Source organism: Saccostrea cucullata, unplaced genomic scaffold (genome assembly GCF_032062105.1).
Source record: "Saccostrea cucullata isolate Sc308-1 unplaced genomic scaffold, CSIRO_AGI_Scuc_v1 ctg378, whole genome shotgun sequence".
Classification (NCBI taxonomy): Eukaryota; Metazoa; Mollusca; class Bivalvia; order Ostreida; family Ostreidae; genus Saccostrea; species Saccostrea cuccullata.
Genome location: NW_026923092.1, coordinates 1 through 17118, shown reverse-complemented (window position 1 = coordinate 17118; position 17118 = coordinate 1). Strand labels below are relative to the sequence as shown.

The 17118-nt window shown below is 33.6% G+C and overlaps 1 long non-coding RNA gene across 1 annotated transcript; it reads right to left on the bottom strand.

Annotated features, from left to right (window-relative positions):
- Positions 1-562: 562 nt before the first annotated feature.
- On the bottom strand, positions 563-4854 carry LOC134263139 (uncharacterized). Its single transcript, XR_009991189.1, has 5 exons — positions 4659-4854; positions 3580-4099; positions 3150-3499; positions 2177-2848; positions 563-1401 (listed from the first exon to the last, which is right to left on the bottom strand). It is a non-coding gene; the product is annotated as an uncharacterized LOC134263139 (long non-coding RNA).
- Between the last annotated feature and the right edge of the window lie 12264 nt (positions 4855-17118).

Sequence of the window (17118 nt, the reverse complement as noted above, 5' to 3'; positions counted from 1 at the left end):
GTTGCATATGAAAACAATGATTTTGCATTCATTTTAGCAATAAACACCGTGCTAGATTATTGAAGATATCATTTGCTAGAAATTGTTTGATAAGATAATTGATGCATTGTACATACCGTATGAACTGATATTTTACAATGATTTTTAACAGTTTGATCATTAAATTAGCACTCCATAGTACACACATTCAGCAATGCATTGTACATATAAACACCAAAACTTCTCCTCTGCTTTTAAGGGCTTGGAACCTTCTGCTTGAAAATAACATATCCCATAGAATATGTTAATTCAAGCAGGCAGCATTAAAAGTTTTGTGCCTTTTTTCAGTTATTTTCTTTCTCTCTCATTTTTTTCTGTTGTTTTCTTTTCTCTTTTTCTTTTTTTTTCTCACATATATATATTTTTTTCATTTTTTTTTAGTTTTGTTTTTTTCTATTTTTTTTGGTTTTGTTTTTTTTTTCCATTTTTTTGCTTGTTTTTTTTCTTTCATTCTTTTTTTTTTTTTTTTTTGTTTTTTTGCACAAAACTTGCCAATGAGATTAAAACAATTTCACATTTACAATTCAATATTCCACAATAAATTCACAATTTCACATCAACAATTAACAATTGCATTAAAATATCACAATTTAACATTTTTAGAGGCAAATCTCTATATTACACTTTCAAATACAATATTACAATGTTACATATATTTCTTTCTGAATATTTAGTTACATCAGTATATTGACTTATTGAGGGATTCAATTTCACAATAAACTATAATAACGAAAAGGTGACTATATAAATTATTCTTTCTACAACAGCTGACAGAATTTACACATATAAATGACATTCTATGAATACTCAATCATTACATCTGGAACATATTTAACTTCATCAAAACAGTTACAATAATGAATCATTATCTCATTGGCATAATAATAAAAAGATAATTTAAAAGACAAAGCAGCCTCCAACTAGTCCCTTTCAGCTTCTCCTCCCCGAGCCAGCCTGGCAACCGTGGCAGTGAAGGAACTTAAGTTCCAACCAGTAATGCCCCAGGGTATCGATAAAGCCTACTTACAACTAACCTTCAACTACTTCATCTTAACAATATGATTATAATTATCTAATGAAGAAGAAAAAGAAAAGCAGGGGGTCAGTGTGGGAGGAAGACGGAGTACCCGTAGAGAACCCACGTGTCCGAATGGGCGACCCCATACCCTGACATAATTCGGACACCCTTTACAAAAATTTATATTTTTAAAAAAGTCTTTGAAAAAAACATTGTTACTAAAATGGATTTACATCAGTGCTTTGAAGATGTGGATTATAATTCTGCATTAATTAAGTCCTGCTTCTTCATCCACACAATATGATCTCAAGGATGATGTTCCTTCTAAAAGTTTCTTTGATTTTCTGTAAACGAACAAGGCAAGAAATTGTCAGGTTTGAATAAAAAAAATAAAGAAGAGACCTATATGCTACATTGCTCACCTGAGCTCTAAGGGTAGGAAAAAGTAGAAATCAATACAGTACTTTAGATCGACACCATAATTTCACAACATCTTAGTTTAGTGACTTAGCTATTTGGTATTAATTAGCGAAACAACATTTTCGCTAGCTGACTGGTTTCTGTTGTATATAAACATTAATAATAAAAATATACACTAGAATAAATTTTTCACGAGCAGACAGTCCCTCTTCAGAAATTTTCACTCATATAGCACTGCAACATTTTTCAGGGGAGGGCTGCAAATGTAGACCAATACTTGGTATTGAGGCTATTGAGCAGTGAGGGACTTTTTTTGCACCTACTGCAACATGGCATCACAGTTTGTACAATTTTAGTGAAAGACTGGTCTTCTTGTCCCACAGTGGGATAATATTTGAACCCACAATGGTAGGATCAACTCCTTACTATGCTACTCTATAGCAGATTCTCTTAAATAACACTGTACCATGCAGACAACAACATAAAATGTGAAATTTAATTAGAATTTCACACATAAATTATATCAGATGTATCATTCTCGGGTATTATTTGTATGAATTAAGAGTCATTACAAAATCAAGCTATATATATTGCCAACTACAAAAAAAAGTCCTGGACTAAAAATTTGGTCTACTAGTTAACTAAGACCTTGCTTAATATTAACATTAAGATGATTTGGAATATCATAATGTCATATACCTGATCAGTATCAGTTTATATCCACTGTGGTATGTCTTGGTGGAAAAGTCCACATCCATCAGGCATAAATTGTCCTCCAGGTGTTTCCACCAAGTCTTGTTGGGGACATCTGCTGTTTCCACATTTTGAAGATCATTGTCCATCAAGCTTGTCTGTGTTAATTGTTTCAACCAATTCCTTTTGGGTGTACCTGGTGTTTTCACATATTGGAAAATCATTGTCCATCAATTAAGTTTGCCTCAAGATTCATTATGGCCTTGCCTCCTCAAGATTTATTTCACCATGTCTTTTTAGAAGTATTTGCTGTTTTCCCAGCCTTCCACCAATTACTTTGGGTGTAGCTGTTGTTTTCACTTATTGGAAAATCACTGTCCATCAAGTTTGCCTCAAGATTCATAATGGCCTTGCCTCCTCAAGATTTATTTCATTAAGTCTTTTTAGAAGTATTGGCTGTTTTCCCATCTTTCCACCAATTACTTTGGGTGTACCTGGTGTTTTCACATACTGGAAAATCATTGTCCATCAAGTTTGCCTCAAGATTCATAATGGCCTTGCCTCCTCAAGATTTATTTCACCAAGTCTTTTTAGAAGTATTTGCTGTTTTCCCATCTTAAAAGAGGTTCATCAAACTTGTTTATTCCAGCAGTTTCCACAAGGTTCTGTTGGCTGCAGCTGCAGTAAGAGTCAGAAGAAAATAAATGAAGAAAATACATCACTGAAGTTTTTTTAAGGAAAATCCTCATTTAACTTTTTTAACAATTGTTATGTTGTCTCAAGAGTGGTTTAACATATATGTTTTATATTATTAAGCAAACATTCAATATTTGTGTAAAGAAATGGTTTATCTAGCTGAACATCATAACAAAAGTCAGGTATTGCTGACTTTAAGAAATAAGATCAGCCAAAATTTTAGCCAACTAGTTCATTTGACTTTGTTAATAAACTGATCTTAGATTATGATAATGTCACATACCTGATAAAATTCATATCAGCATCCTTTGGCTATTCATCCTCCAGTTGTTTCTATCAGGTCCTTTTGGGTTCATCTACTGTTTTCACCATGTACTGTTAGGTGCATTTGCTGTTTCCACATCTTGGAAGATCAGCAAGTACTGGCTATGCATCATCCAGTTGTTTCCATCAGTGTCCAGTTGGGTGCATCTGCTGTTACACTGGTCTTGTTGAGGACATCTGCTGTTTCCACATCTTGGAAGATTAGCATCCATTGGTCCTGCCTCCTCCAGCTGTTTCCACCATGTCATCCCCTTGTTTACAATCGCAAGCTTTTTCGTCTCTGACCTGTAGAGCTAAAAATAAGCCAGGCTAAAAATAATCAGTCAACTAGTAAATTTGACATGGTTAATTAAATGATCTTTAATCATGATTTTTTCATATACATGTACCTGATCAGTGTCAATTATCTCCTTTGATATGTCTTGTTTGGAAGGTCAACATCATCAGGCAAGTCTCCTCCAGTTGTATCCACCATGTCCTGTTGGGTCCACCTTCTGTATCCACCAAGTCCAGTTGGGTGCAGCTGCTGTTTCCACCATGTCCCGTTAGGTGCATCTGCTGTTTCCACGAAGTCCTGTTGAGTGCATCTGCTGTCTCCAACATGGCCAGTAGGGTACATCTGCTGTTTCCACCAAGTCCAGTGGAGTTCTCCTTCTGTATCCATCAAGTCCAGTTGGGTGCAGCTGCTATTTCCACCAAGTCCGAGGAGTGCATCTACTGTTTCCACCATGTCCTGTTGGGTCCATTTGCTGTCTCCAACATGGCAAGTAGGGTACATCTGCTGTTTCCACCAAGTCCAGTGGAGTGCATCTTCTGTATCCACCAAGTCCTTTTGGATGCATCTGCTGTTTCCACCAAGTCAAGTGGAGTGCATCTGCTGTTTCCACCTAGGACAGTAGGGTGCATCTGCTAAAAATATCAACAGCTTTATTTCACTGCATGCATTTTACACTAAAATACCCTAGTCAGTCCCTTTCAACAAAGATTTCATTTCCTTAATTTCTTAGATTTACATAACTTTTATTCTGTGTCTTGAATTTTTGGTCTTTAATTTGTTTAAAATGATTGCATAATAAAGGTGACCATTTAATAAAGTTTTATAGGATATTTCATTGAAAAAAATAAAAGGACCACCTAAGAAAGATCTCTGCTCTTATAAAGATGAACTATGAAGTTTGGCTGTATATATTATTGATTTGAAATGGTATATTATAAATCTATAATTTAACAATAATACTTTCAGTTTTCTATATACAGCAAAATTCGTTTAGTACGAACACAAATTTTGCCAAATCACGGTTATAGCGAAGCTATCTTGTATCTCCCAGCTTAATAAATTTAACGAATTCATTATACGGATATAACAAATTATGGATATAGTGAAGTAATTTTATAGGTCCCGGTGACTTTTTAACCGAGTTTTACTTTATTTTTTCAATTATTATCAATTCAATATTTTCTATCTTACCTTATCGATGATGGTTTAGAATTTGGCTTATTTCTCTTCATCTTTACTGAACACTGTCCAACTATAAAATACTAACAAAATTTTAAAATAGAGCTGAAATAATAGATACAGTCAAACTCGTTTGGTACAAACACAGATATTGTGAATTCACAGATATAGTGAAATTATCTTGAATCCCTAGCTATAAAAATTTTATGAAATCATTTCACGGATATAAAAATTATGGATATAGCAAAGTAATGTCATAGGTTCCAGTGACTTCGTTATAACTGAGTTTGACTGTAATAAGGCCCTCAATAAGACAGATGTTTTACACACTGTTTCCTCATTATCCAACATGTCTAATGTTGATGCTAATGCATAACGCAACAATGAACATTAGACATATTCTTAGGAATAATAAATGCAATTAAAATAAAGCTCAGAACAATAATAGTTAACATAATTCATAACTATCATAACAAATAACTAAAAATCTCAACTAAAGCAAATAACTGAAACTCATAACTATAACAAATAACTAAACTCATAATAACTAAATAAAACTCATAACAATAACAACTAACAAACACTCATAACAATAACAAATAATTAAAAATCACAACAACAGCAAATAACTTAAGCTCCTAACAAGTAAAACTCATGACTGCCTCAATAACAAATAACTGAAACTCATAACAATGTCAACTAATAAAATCTTAAAAACATAATATAACAAATAACAAATACATGTAAAACATGAAAATTAACAACTTTTACAACCCTCATAAACAAAAAACTAACAACTCAATAAACAAATAACAATAATAAAAACCTAATGAACAAATAACAACAAATACTAACAAAGGAAACAAAATAGAAATCAAAAGGTAAGAACAAAAAGAACAAAGAGACCTAACATCAAAATAATACAAAAAAAACCTCCAGTCCAGCGTTGTTGGCATGCTGTTCCAATCCAATATGCCCAGCCAATCCTCCAAGTCTTCTAACGATGAAGAGCCAGCCAAATCCAAGTGCACCATTTCCAACGATGATATCCCGGCAAAGAGAGAACAGAGAAGATTAGACAAAGAAAAAACAACAGAACAAAAAAATTTTTATGCAAAAAAAAAAAAAATGCAGCAAAGAACTACAACAAAAAATGTGTTGAGAGTGGGGGAGGGGAGGGAAATGTTAGTACTAATTAGTAAGATTGCACAAATGACAATGAAACCAACTCACCTCTGCTTTTCCTTAACAACTTAGCAATACCTCTACTCCAGCGTTGTTGGCATGCTGTTCCAATATGTCCAGCCTCCTCCAAGTCTTCCAACGATGAAGAGCCAGCCAAATCCAAGTGCACCATTTCCAACGATGATATCCCAGCAAAGAGAGAACAGAGAAGATTAGACAAAGAAAAAACAACAGAACAAAAAAACAAAAAAACTACTACAAATAATGTGTTGAGAGTAGGGGAGGGGAGGGAAATGTTAGTACTAATTAGTAAGAGTGCACAAATGATAATGAAACCAACTCACCTCTGCTTTTCCTTAACAACTTAGCAATACCTCTACTCCAGCGTTGTTGGCATGCTGTTCCAATATGTCCAGCCTCCTCCAAATCCTCCAAAGATGAAGAGCCAGCCAAATCCAAGTGCACCATTTCCAACGATGATATCCCGGCAAAGAGAGAACAGAGAAGATTAGACAAAGAAAAAACAACAGAACAAAAAAACAGAAAGAAAGAACTACTACAAATAATGTGTTGAGAGTAGGGGAGGGGAGGGAAATGTTAGTACTAATTAGTAAGAGTGCACAAATGATAATGAAACCAACTCACCTCTGCTTTTCCTTAACAACTTAGCAATACCTCTACTCCAGCGTTGTTGGCATGCTGTTCCAATATGCCCAGCCTCCTCCAAGTCCTCCAACGATGAAGAGCCAGCCAAGTCCAAGTGCACCATTTCCAACGATGATATCCCGGCAAAGAGAGAACAGAGAAGATTAGACAAAGAAAAAACAACAAAACAAAAAAAACAGAAAGACAGAACTACTAAATGCAATTAAAATAAAGCTCAGAACAATAATAGTTAACATAATTCATAACTATCATAACAAATAACTAAAAATATCAACTAAAGCAAATAACTGAAACTCATAACTATAACAAATAACTAAACTCATAACAACTAAATAAAACTCATAACAATAACAACTAACAAACACTCATAACAATAACAAATAATTAAAAATCACAACAACAGCAAATAACTTAAGCTCCTAACAAGTAAAACTCATGACTGCCTCAATAACAAATAACTGAAACTCATAACAATGTCAACTAATAAAATCTTAAAAACATAATATAACAAATAACAAATACATGTAAAACATGAAAAATAACAACTTTTACAACCCTCATAAACAAAAAACTAACAACTCAATAAACAAATAACAATAATAAAAACCTAATGAACAAATAACAACAAATACTAACAAAGGAAACAAAATAGAAATCAAAAAGTAAGAACAAAAAGAACAAAGAGAAAATCAAAATAATAAAAAAAAAATCCATATGCTGTTCCACAAAAAAAAGAATCCTCCAATAAACAAATAACATGTAAAACATGAAAATTAACAACTTTTACAACCCTCATAAACAAAAAGAACTAACAACTCAATAAACAAAAAACAACAATAAAAACCAAAAAAATAACAACAAATACTAACAAAAAATGTGTTGAACAAAATAGAAATCAAAAAGTCACAAAAAGAAATGAAAGAGACCTAACATCTTCTACAAAAAAAACCTCCAGTCCAGCGTTGTTGGCATGCTGTTCCAATATGCCCAGCCTCCTCCAAGTCCTCTAACGATGAAGAGCCAGCCAAATCCAAGTGCACCATTTCCAACGATGATATTACCGGCAAAGAGAGAACAGAGAAGATTAGACAAAGAAAAAACAACAGAACAAAAAACAAAAAAAAGCAAAGAACTACAACAAAAAATGTGTTGAGAGTGGGGAAGGGGAGGGAAATGTTAGTACTAATTAGTAAGAGTGCACAAATGATAATGAAACCAACTCACCTCTGCTTTTCCTTAACAACTTAGCAATACCTCTACTCCAGCGTTGTTGGCATGCTGTTCCAATATGTCCAGCCTCCTCCAAATCCTCCAACGATGAAGAGCCAGCCAAATCCAAGTGCACCATTTCCAACGATGATATTACCGGCAAAGAGAGAACAGAGAAGATTAGAAAAAGAAAAAAGATCAGAACAAAAAAACAGAAAGAACTACTACAAATAATGTGTTGAGAGTCGGGGACGGGAGGGAAATGTTAGTACTAATTAGTAAGAGTGCACAAATTATAATGAAACCAACTCACCTCTGCTTTTCCTTAACAACTTAGCAATACCTCTACTCCAGCGTTGTTGGCATGCTGTTCCAATATGTCCAGCCTCCTCCAAATCCTCCAACGATGAAGAGCCAGCCAAATCCAAGTGCACCATTTCCAACGATGATATCCCGGCAAAGAGAGAACAGAGAAGATTAGACAAAGAAAAAACAACAGAACAAAAAAACAGAAAGAAAGAACTACTACAAATAATGTGTTGAGAGTAGGGGAGGGGAGGGAAATGTTAGTACTAATTAGTAAGAGTGCACAAATGATAATGAAACCAACTCACCTCTGCTTTTCCTTAACAACTTAGCAATACCTCTACTCCAGCGTTGTTGGCATGCTGTTCCAATATGCCCAGCCTCCTCCAAGTCCTCCAACGATGAAGAGCCAGCCAAATCCAAGTGCACCATTTCCAACGATGATATCCCGGCAAAGAGAGAACAGAGAAGATTAGACAAAGAATAAACAACAGAACAAAAAAACAGAAAGAAAGAACTACTAAATGCAATTAAAATAAAGCTCAGAACAATAATAGTTAACATAAATTCATAACTATCATAGCAAATAACTAAAAATATCAACTAAGGCAAATAACTAAAACTCATAACTATAACAAATAACTAAACTCATAACAACTAAATAAAACTCATAACAATAACAACTAACAAACACTCATAACAATAACAAATAATTAAAAATCACAACAACAGCAAATAACTTAAGCTCCTAACAAGTAAAACTCATGACTGCCTCAATAACAAATAACTGAAACTCATAACAATGTCAACTAATAAAATCTTAAAAACATAATATAACAAATAACAAATACATGTAAAACATGAAAAATAACAACTTTTACAACCCTCATAAACAAAAAACTAACAACTCAATAAACAAATAACAATAATAAAAACCTAATGAACAAATAACAACAAATACTAACAAAGGAAACAAAATAGAAATCAAAAAGTAAGAACAAAAAGAACAAAGAGACTTACATCAAAATAATACAAAAAAAACCTCCAGTCCAGCGTTGTTGGCATGCTGTTCCAATCCAATATGCCCAGCCAATCCTCCAAGTCTTCTAACGATGAAGAGCCAGCCAAATCCAAGTGCACCATTTCCAACGATGATATCCCGGCAAAGAGAGAACAGAGAAGATTAGACAAAGAAAAAACAACAGAACAAAAAAAAAGGAAAGAACTACTACTACAAAAAATGTGTTGAGAGTGGGGGAGGGGAGGGAAATGTTAGTACTAATTAGTAAGAGTGCACAAATGATAATGAAACCAACTCACCCCTGCTTTTCCTTAACAACTTGGCAATACCTCCACTCCAGCGTTGTTGGCATGCTGTTCCAATCCAATACGCAGCCTCCTCCAACAATGAAGAGCCAGCCAAATCCAAGTGCACCATCTCCAACGATGATATCCCGGCAAAGAGAGAACAGAGAAGATTAGACAAAGAAAAAACAACAGAATAGAAAACAATAGGAAAGAACTACTACAAAATATGTGTTGAGAGTGAGGGACGGGAGGGAAATGTTAGTACTAATTAGTAAGAGTGCACAAATGATAATGAAACCAACTCACCTCTGCTTTTCCTTAGCGACTTAGCAATACCTCCAGTCCAGCGTTGTTGGCATGCTGTTCCAATCCAATATGCCAGCCTCCTCCAAGTCCTTGCAAACACCATTTCCAACGATGAAGAGCCAGCAAAGAGAGTCCAAGTGCACCATTCCAACGTGTTATTGGCAAAGAGTTCATGTGATTATGTCTAATGTTAAAGACTTCTTTCCAAAGAAAGTAAACAGACTGAAGGCTAAAAAACAGAAAGAAAGGGCACTACAAATAATGTGTTGAGAGTCTCTCTCTGAGCATCAAAATAAGGTACAATTAGTAAGAGTGCACAAATATTGATAATGAAACCAACATTCAACTCTTTTTCCTTAACATTAAATGTCTGACAGCGTTGTTGGCATGCTGTTCCAATTTGCCCAGCCTCCTCCAAGTCCTCATCATACGATTCAAGAGCCAGCCAAATCCAAGTGCACCATTAACCTGTTCACTCATCCGGAAGAGAGAACAGCATCCGAGAAGAATGGTCTGGAAAAAACAATAAAACAAAAAAAACTTAAAGATGTATCATTCATGCAAGTTTGGTAAAGCATAGAACTTAATAGTTAACATAAATTCATAACTATCAAAGCAAATAACTAAAAATATCAAAAATATAGGTCAAATAACATAAAACAAATCTAACTATAACAAATAACTTCATAACAAGTTTAAAACTCATAACAATAACAACTAACAAACACTCATAACAATAACAAATAATTAAAAATCACAACAACAGCAAATAACTTACCTGTTAACAAGTAAAACTCATGCTGAAAAAATATACTGAAACTCATAACAATGTCAACTAATAAAATCTTAAAAACACAATATAACAAATAACAAATACATGTAAAACATGAAAAATAACAACTTTTACAACCCTCATAAACAAAAAACTAACAACTCAATAAACAAATAACAATAATAAAAACCTAATGAACAAAAAACAACTTACCAACAAAGGAAACAAAATAGAAATCAAAAAGTAAGAACAAAAAGAACAAAGAGACTGTTCAAAATAATACTCCAAAAACCTTGTCCTGCGTTGTTGGCATGCTGTTCCAATCCAATATGCCCAGCCAATCCTCCAAACTTCTAACGATGAAGAGCCAGCCAAATCCAAGTGCACCATTTCGATGATATCCCGGCAAAGAGAGAACAGAGAAGATTAGACAAAGAAAAAACAACAGAACAAAAAACAAAAGGAAAGAACTACTACAAATAATGTGTTGAGAGTGGGGGAGGGGAGGGAAATGTTAGTACTAATTAGTAAGAGTGCACAAATGATAATGAAACAAATTAACTCACCTCTGCTTTTCCTTAAAAGCAATATAATACCTCACTCCAGCGTTGTTGGCATGCTGTTCCAATCCAATACGCAGCCTCCTCCAACAATGAAGAGCCAGCCAAATCCAAGTGCACCATCTCCAACAATGATATCCCGGCAAAGAGAGAACAGAGAAGATTAGACTTTTAAAAAACAACAAATAGAAAACAATAGGAAAGAACTACTACAAAATATGTGTTGAGAGTGAGGGACACATCTTTGCAGGGAAATGTTAATACTAATTAGTAAGAGTGCACAAATGAAAAAAACCAACTCACCTCTCTTTTCCTTTTTTAAGCACCTCCAGTCCAGCGTTGTTGGCATGCTGTTCCAATCCAATATGCCCAGCCTCCTCCAAGTCCTTGCAAACACCATAACGATGAAAATTTCTCTGGAGAGTACAAAGAAATCCATTCCAGTTTTTGGCAGAGTTCTGTGATTAAATGTTAAAGACTCTCTATTTTTAAAGTAAACTTGTTAGAAATATTGAAATTAATAAAGGGCATTTCGGTGCTGTTATTCACATGTCTCTCTCTTCAAAATAAGGTAACGTATCTGGTCTGACAAAATATTGACTGGTCTGACAGAACATTCAACTTTATCGGATTAAATGTCTGACAATTAAAAAATTTCGACAAGTCTGGTCATCATAGGGTTCATTTGGAAATGAGAACTGCACTAAAAACATTAACCTGTTCAATCATCCGGAAAATGTAGGTCAGATCCAGCATCCGAAGCAAGTAATGGTCTGGTTGTATGCATCCTTAGATGTATCATTCATGCAAGTTTGGTCATCATAGGGCTTATAGTTACTTGGAAATGAGAACTGCACCAAAAACATTAAGCTGTTCACTCATCCAGAAAATATAGGTCAGATCCAGCATCCAAAGCAAGTCTGGAAGCGTACATCCTTAGATGTATTCCATGCAAGTTTGGTCATCATAGGGCTCATAGTTACTAGGAAATGAGAACTGTACCAAAAATATTTACCTGTTTCACAGACACTCATCTGAAAAATATAGGTCAGATCCCGCACCCTAAGCAAATCTGGTTGTATGCATCCTTCGGTGTATCATCCATTCAAGTTTGGTCATCATGGGGGTTATTATAAGTTACTTTCACCAAAAACTGCACCAAAAATGTTGACCTGCTCCAAAAACATTGACCTGGTCATTCCTTTGCTGAAATTACAGCATATCTGAAACCTCATCTGGTACAATAAAAAAACACTAGAAGCATGTTGCATGCATGTATGATCAATATAGGGCATAGAACTACTTGCAAAGAAAAGAGCTCCAAAAACCTTAGACTGGGACACGGACGCCGGGGGTATCACATAAGCTTCCCCAAACTTCGTTGAGGTGGGCTAAAAAAATCATACTTCAAGTTCTTACAAGTGCACAAAATCACATATAAAATAAAAAAGTTGTACCTTAATTACTATTTGGTTGATGAGTAAAAAATGAACCTCCATTACAGCAGATGCTAGCAGTCCCGGGCCAAGTTGCCAAATCTCAGTGTTAAAATGTCAGGAAGGAAACTACAAACAAAAAATATTTCATTTTCTTTTTTTTGTGACTGTATGTTGTAGACAATTAACCCCTGCCTAAGGCAGTTACTTTTAAAAATTTCTGTATCTTAAGGTATAGGTACTTTTAAAAATTTCTGTCAAACTAAAATATTTTTCTATTTAAATACCTTAAATAACTCATAAAGGAAGTAAAACACCCATAAAAGACACATCTTTGCAGGTTAATTTTCATACAACAATTCTCAGAGTACCTATACCTCTTAGAAGTTAACAGCCAGAAGTCTGATATCATATTTTATTTTGCTTTGCACCAAATCACATCAAATTCATGTTAAAACTTGTGAAAATCAGATATAATTAATTTTCCAGGAGAATATTCAATATTTGAAAATTTCTCTGGAAAACATTGAAAACTGATGTTGTACTATCTGTCCATATGTCAGAAAAAAATCTCAATTTATCTTTATTTTTAAAAATCTCAAAATTTAAATTGTTTATGTAACCATGTTTTCTTTAAAACTATAAAGATCGAATTATATCTAAGGTTAACAAAAACACATTATTTTTTATTGTTGACCAGAAAAAAATTAACAAACACCATTTTGAACATGCATACCCCGGATATTTTGGCATATCAAATTTTTCAATCATAATCTTTGCAAAATTTTTAAAAAGTAAAATTTAAAAAGGATATCGAGAAACATGCTTAAAATCAACAAAAATAGATCTCTAGTTTGTTTGTTAGAAAAAAAATTAAAAAGCTTTATGTCCATAAAGGCAATACGTTCTATTTCCACTATTGAAGAGTTATAGTTCTTAGTGCGCTCTTTTGTGAAAAAGTCGGAGAATATACAAATATCACGGGATTTCTGGGACAAATGTAACATATACATGTAAACAACACGTTGAATGTCGATGAACAAATCCTAACAAAATACATATGAAATATTTTATTGTTGTGAACTTTATTTAAATGAATTAAGATGACAAGGATATTAATTTACATCTATTGGTGATCGTATGTATCTATTTATTGTAATGGTACATTTAAAGTCAATACACATACCTCCGCTACTCGAAAATGTCGTATTTTTTTAATGGATGATAAAGTTTTCGCTCTTTTTCATATTTTCCTTTTAGTTCTTCTATTCTTTAGTTAGAATGACAAATGCACTTAAAACTAATGTTTAAAATTGGATTGATAAATTACATGTATTTGTATTATCCGCAATACCATTTACCTGTCTCCAGTCATTGTTTTATGATTTAAACGCGCCTCTAATTCTGAAGAGTTCATAAATGGAAATACAACATATTAGGAATTATGTGTCTTTGTTTGTGGTTTATTCCCACCTAGTCAAAATTCTGAATTTCTTATTCCCATCTAGCCAAAATTGGGATTTTCACATCTGAGTTGTCACCTGTGTATAGTCTGTTTTAGACTGATTACCTGTAATATTTACCTGTGGTGTACTGGTTCATTAATCATATAAATAAATATCATGAATTTTTGTTTTAGATATAAGACTAATTAATAAAGTTCAACTTATTAATTATTTTAAAATCCATACGTAATATCAATTAAATTTTAAAAAAGAGAAAAAATAATTTTATGTTTTATTAAAAGCACTAGTTATTGCAATAGTTATGAAAAGAGAATGGAGAATGTTAAGTATGATTTATCTAAATAAATTAATTTAAAAATGATTTAAAACATTCATTTATCAACACTGAGATAAAAAAAAATTATTAGAACTTGTGTATTTACATGATTGAAACTGAGATAAGTGGCTTTATGCACAAATGTTTGTAATTTCTTATACGCATAAGTACAATGCATATGCACTTGTTTGGGAGTAAAATTTTAACCAATAGTATGTTATTATTATAGTATGGGTAAAAAAAATTCTCAAACAAGTGCCTGTGGTACAATGCCATAGAATTTAGTTTTATATGATAAATTTGTTATCCGATAAAAATAAGTATTTTGTTGACCAAAAAACAAATCAAAATATTATAATTAAAACACAACTCAGATAATCCTCTCTTGTTGTAACATTAAATTTTTTTAAATTATCATAATATAATTTGATTCATTTGTAAAATTTTTATTTCAAAATGAACACTATTTGCATAAAAATTAATTTTAATTATCATGCAATCATTTTATTAAATTCAATTGTTTTATGTAATTCTGTAAGCTAGATTTCTATGTCTGAGTCACGATTAAAATATTAATTAAGACTTTTATTTGTAATTATTATGTCTTAGCTTAACATTTGAGATTTTCAGTTTGAGGAAATTCTGCAAGAATTGATACATTTTTTTTCTTATGGTCTTAAAATTATATTGGCCTAGGTATAGATATTTACTGTTGTTTCACCAGAAAACCCCTAACTTAATATTGAGGCTGCTGCACAATCAATTTTCAATCGAAAATTATAAAACACAAACAAATCTTTTTGGAAGGGACCATTCTTTTGAAATCCCTGACAAAAAATATTAATTAGGAGCTACATATGCATTCTTGCAATATTATTCCAATATTAAAAGCCATGCAGTTTGTGGGGAAAAAAACTCACTTATACACTTATAATAGCTAGCTAAATCAATCTATTTTGGATAAACCAGAGAAAGAAATATAGCTAATTCAAAGTATGTGGCCAAATCTAGTGATTGTAACAGACCTCTGTAATTGATTCATTTGCCTGACCATAGTGTACTCTTTGTTATCTTCATGGCCATAGCAAATCCCCCCTCCTAATTTTGCTGATATATATTATACTATAGAAAACATACAGTGTACTATAGAAAACATGTAGTAATAGTAATACTATAGAAAAGATTGCTACTATATGTTCTGTCCCCTCAATTAAAATGCTCATGACCTTTTTTGTATGCTTGTTAAAGATTTTTTGGTGGTTGATAGTACCCAACTGGATATACAAAATATGCCCCCTGATTTCCGATGGGTCTGATCTTCATATTCCAAGTATCTACCAAGAACTACTAAAACAGTGTCGATTTTGTTCACTTTGTAACTGTCACGTGATCTTACCTGCTGAGGACTGCAGAGACAAATTTCTCTAGCCGTCAAGGGGACCGCCGATCGAATGAAGAGATACCGTCAACTGGGCATTTCCCATTTCATCACATCGTCCAGGACGTACATCTGATAAACAAGGAAAAATCTTTGAATATTTGCCCAACTGTCCTGTGTTCACAGTACTGATAAGTTTGGAACAAAAAAATATCAAACTTGCACTACAAAATGGAACAAAATGCATTCATTTCGAGAAAACTCACCCGGTGTAAGAATTTATAAATCCATGTCAACTTTAGAACAAGAAAAAGGATTCAACAGAAACATCTCACACGCACATTCCGCGGGGCGACTTTTCAAACGAAAGGAAAACAAACAAATTCCCACCAAAACGAACACGTGACTGAAGATCAAACGACCAAAGTGCGCGCGCCCAATGAAAATTGATTCTTTTGCCTGACCATAGTGTCAATCGATATATTCTATTTATAGATATCAAAGTGATTTGACTTCACTGTGAGTAATGCTCTCTCGCATTCAAAAGAAAATCAACCTTACTTAAATTTCTTCATATAGTTTGAATCACATTTTATTTTTAGCACATATGATACGACATTTTCTGAAGTATTAGTTTTATTTATTCAATTTACATTGACATTATTAGAAACTCAGGCACGTAGCAACAGGGGGAGGACAGGGGGGTCTCCCCCATTCCCCTTTTTCCCAACATAACTTTTGCTGAAAATGTTCATTGAAGTACAGGTTGCTCCCCCCCCCCACCCCCCAGTTAATAATACGGTAAAGTAATAGAAGGGAAATGCAGTATTGTATGCCAAAAATGTACTAAAAGAAGTCGGCATCAGAAAAAAGTTGGCCTCTAGTCTACACCCCCCCCCCCCCCAACACACACACACGAAATAGGATTTTCGAGTTTGGGCAATGTTTTTTTGCTTGTCAAGTTTTCCAGGTAAGTAAAAAAATTGTCTGGTTGGTCCCCCCACTTTCAAAAACGATGCTACCTGCCTGAAACTATTTTAATCATAGGCTTCGGAACCGGAGAGGGGAGGATGCTACTCTGGCTTAGCCCCCCCCCGACTTTTTTTGCAAATATATATATAATACAGGCATTGAAAATTGGGGGTTACATTTGTGGTTGGTTTAGTCCGCCCCCTTTCAATTACCCCCCCCCCCCTTCCCCACTTCAATATGTCTGCACTATCTCTTGCGCAACATTGAACTGCTTGACTAGTTACTTCACAGAAAAAGAAAGAAAGAAAAATCCCGAATGATATCATCAATGTTTCGTCTATATGATAGATTACGATATTTCAGATTAATATATTTTATATTAAGTTTCAATCTTTATTTTTTAATTGCTTTTGGCTAGGGCGTTTAATATCAAATGTGAAATATCAAGAAAGATATGGTTTGTTTTAATATGATGATATTGTTATGGTTTTTTGGTCAATACGATGATTTAGCCACCCTTAAAGACGATGGAGTGCAACAAAAGTCCGTCTTCGATTAAGGTGGATTGCAACACCAACTTTTTATAGATCTT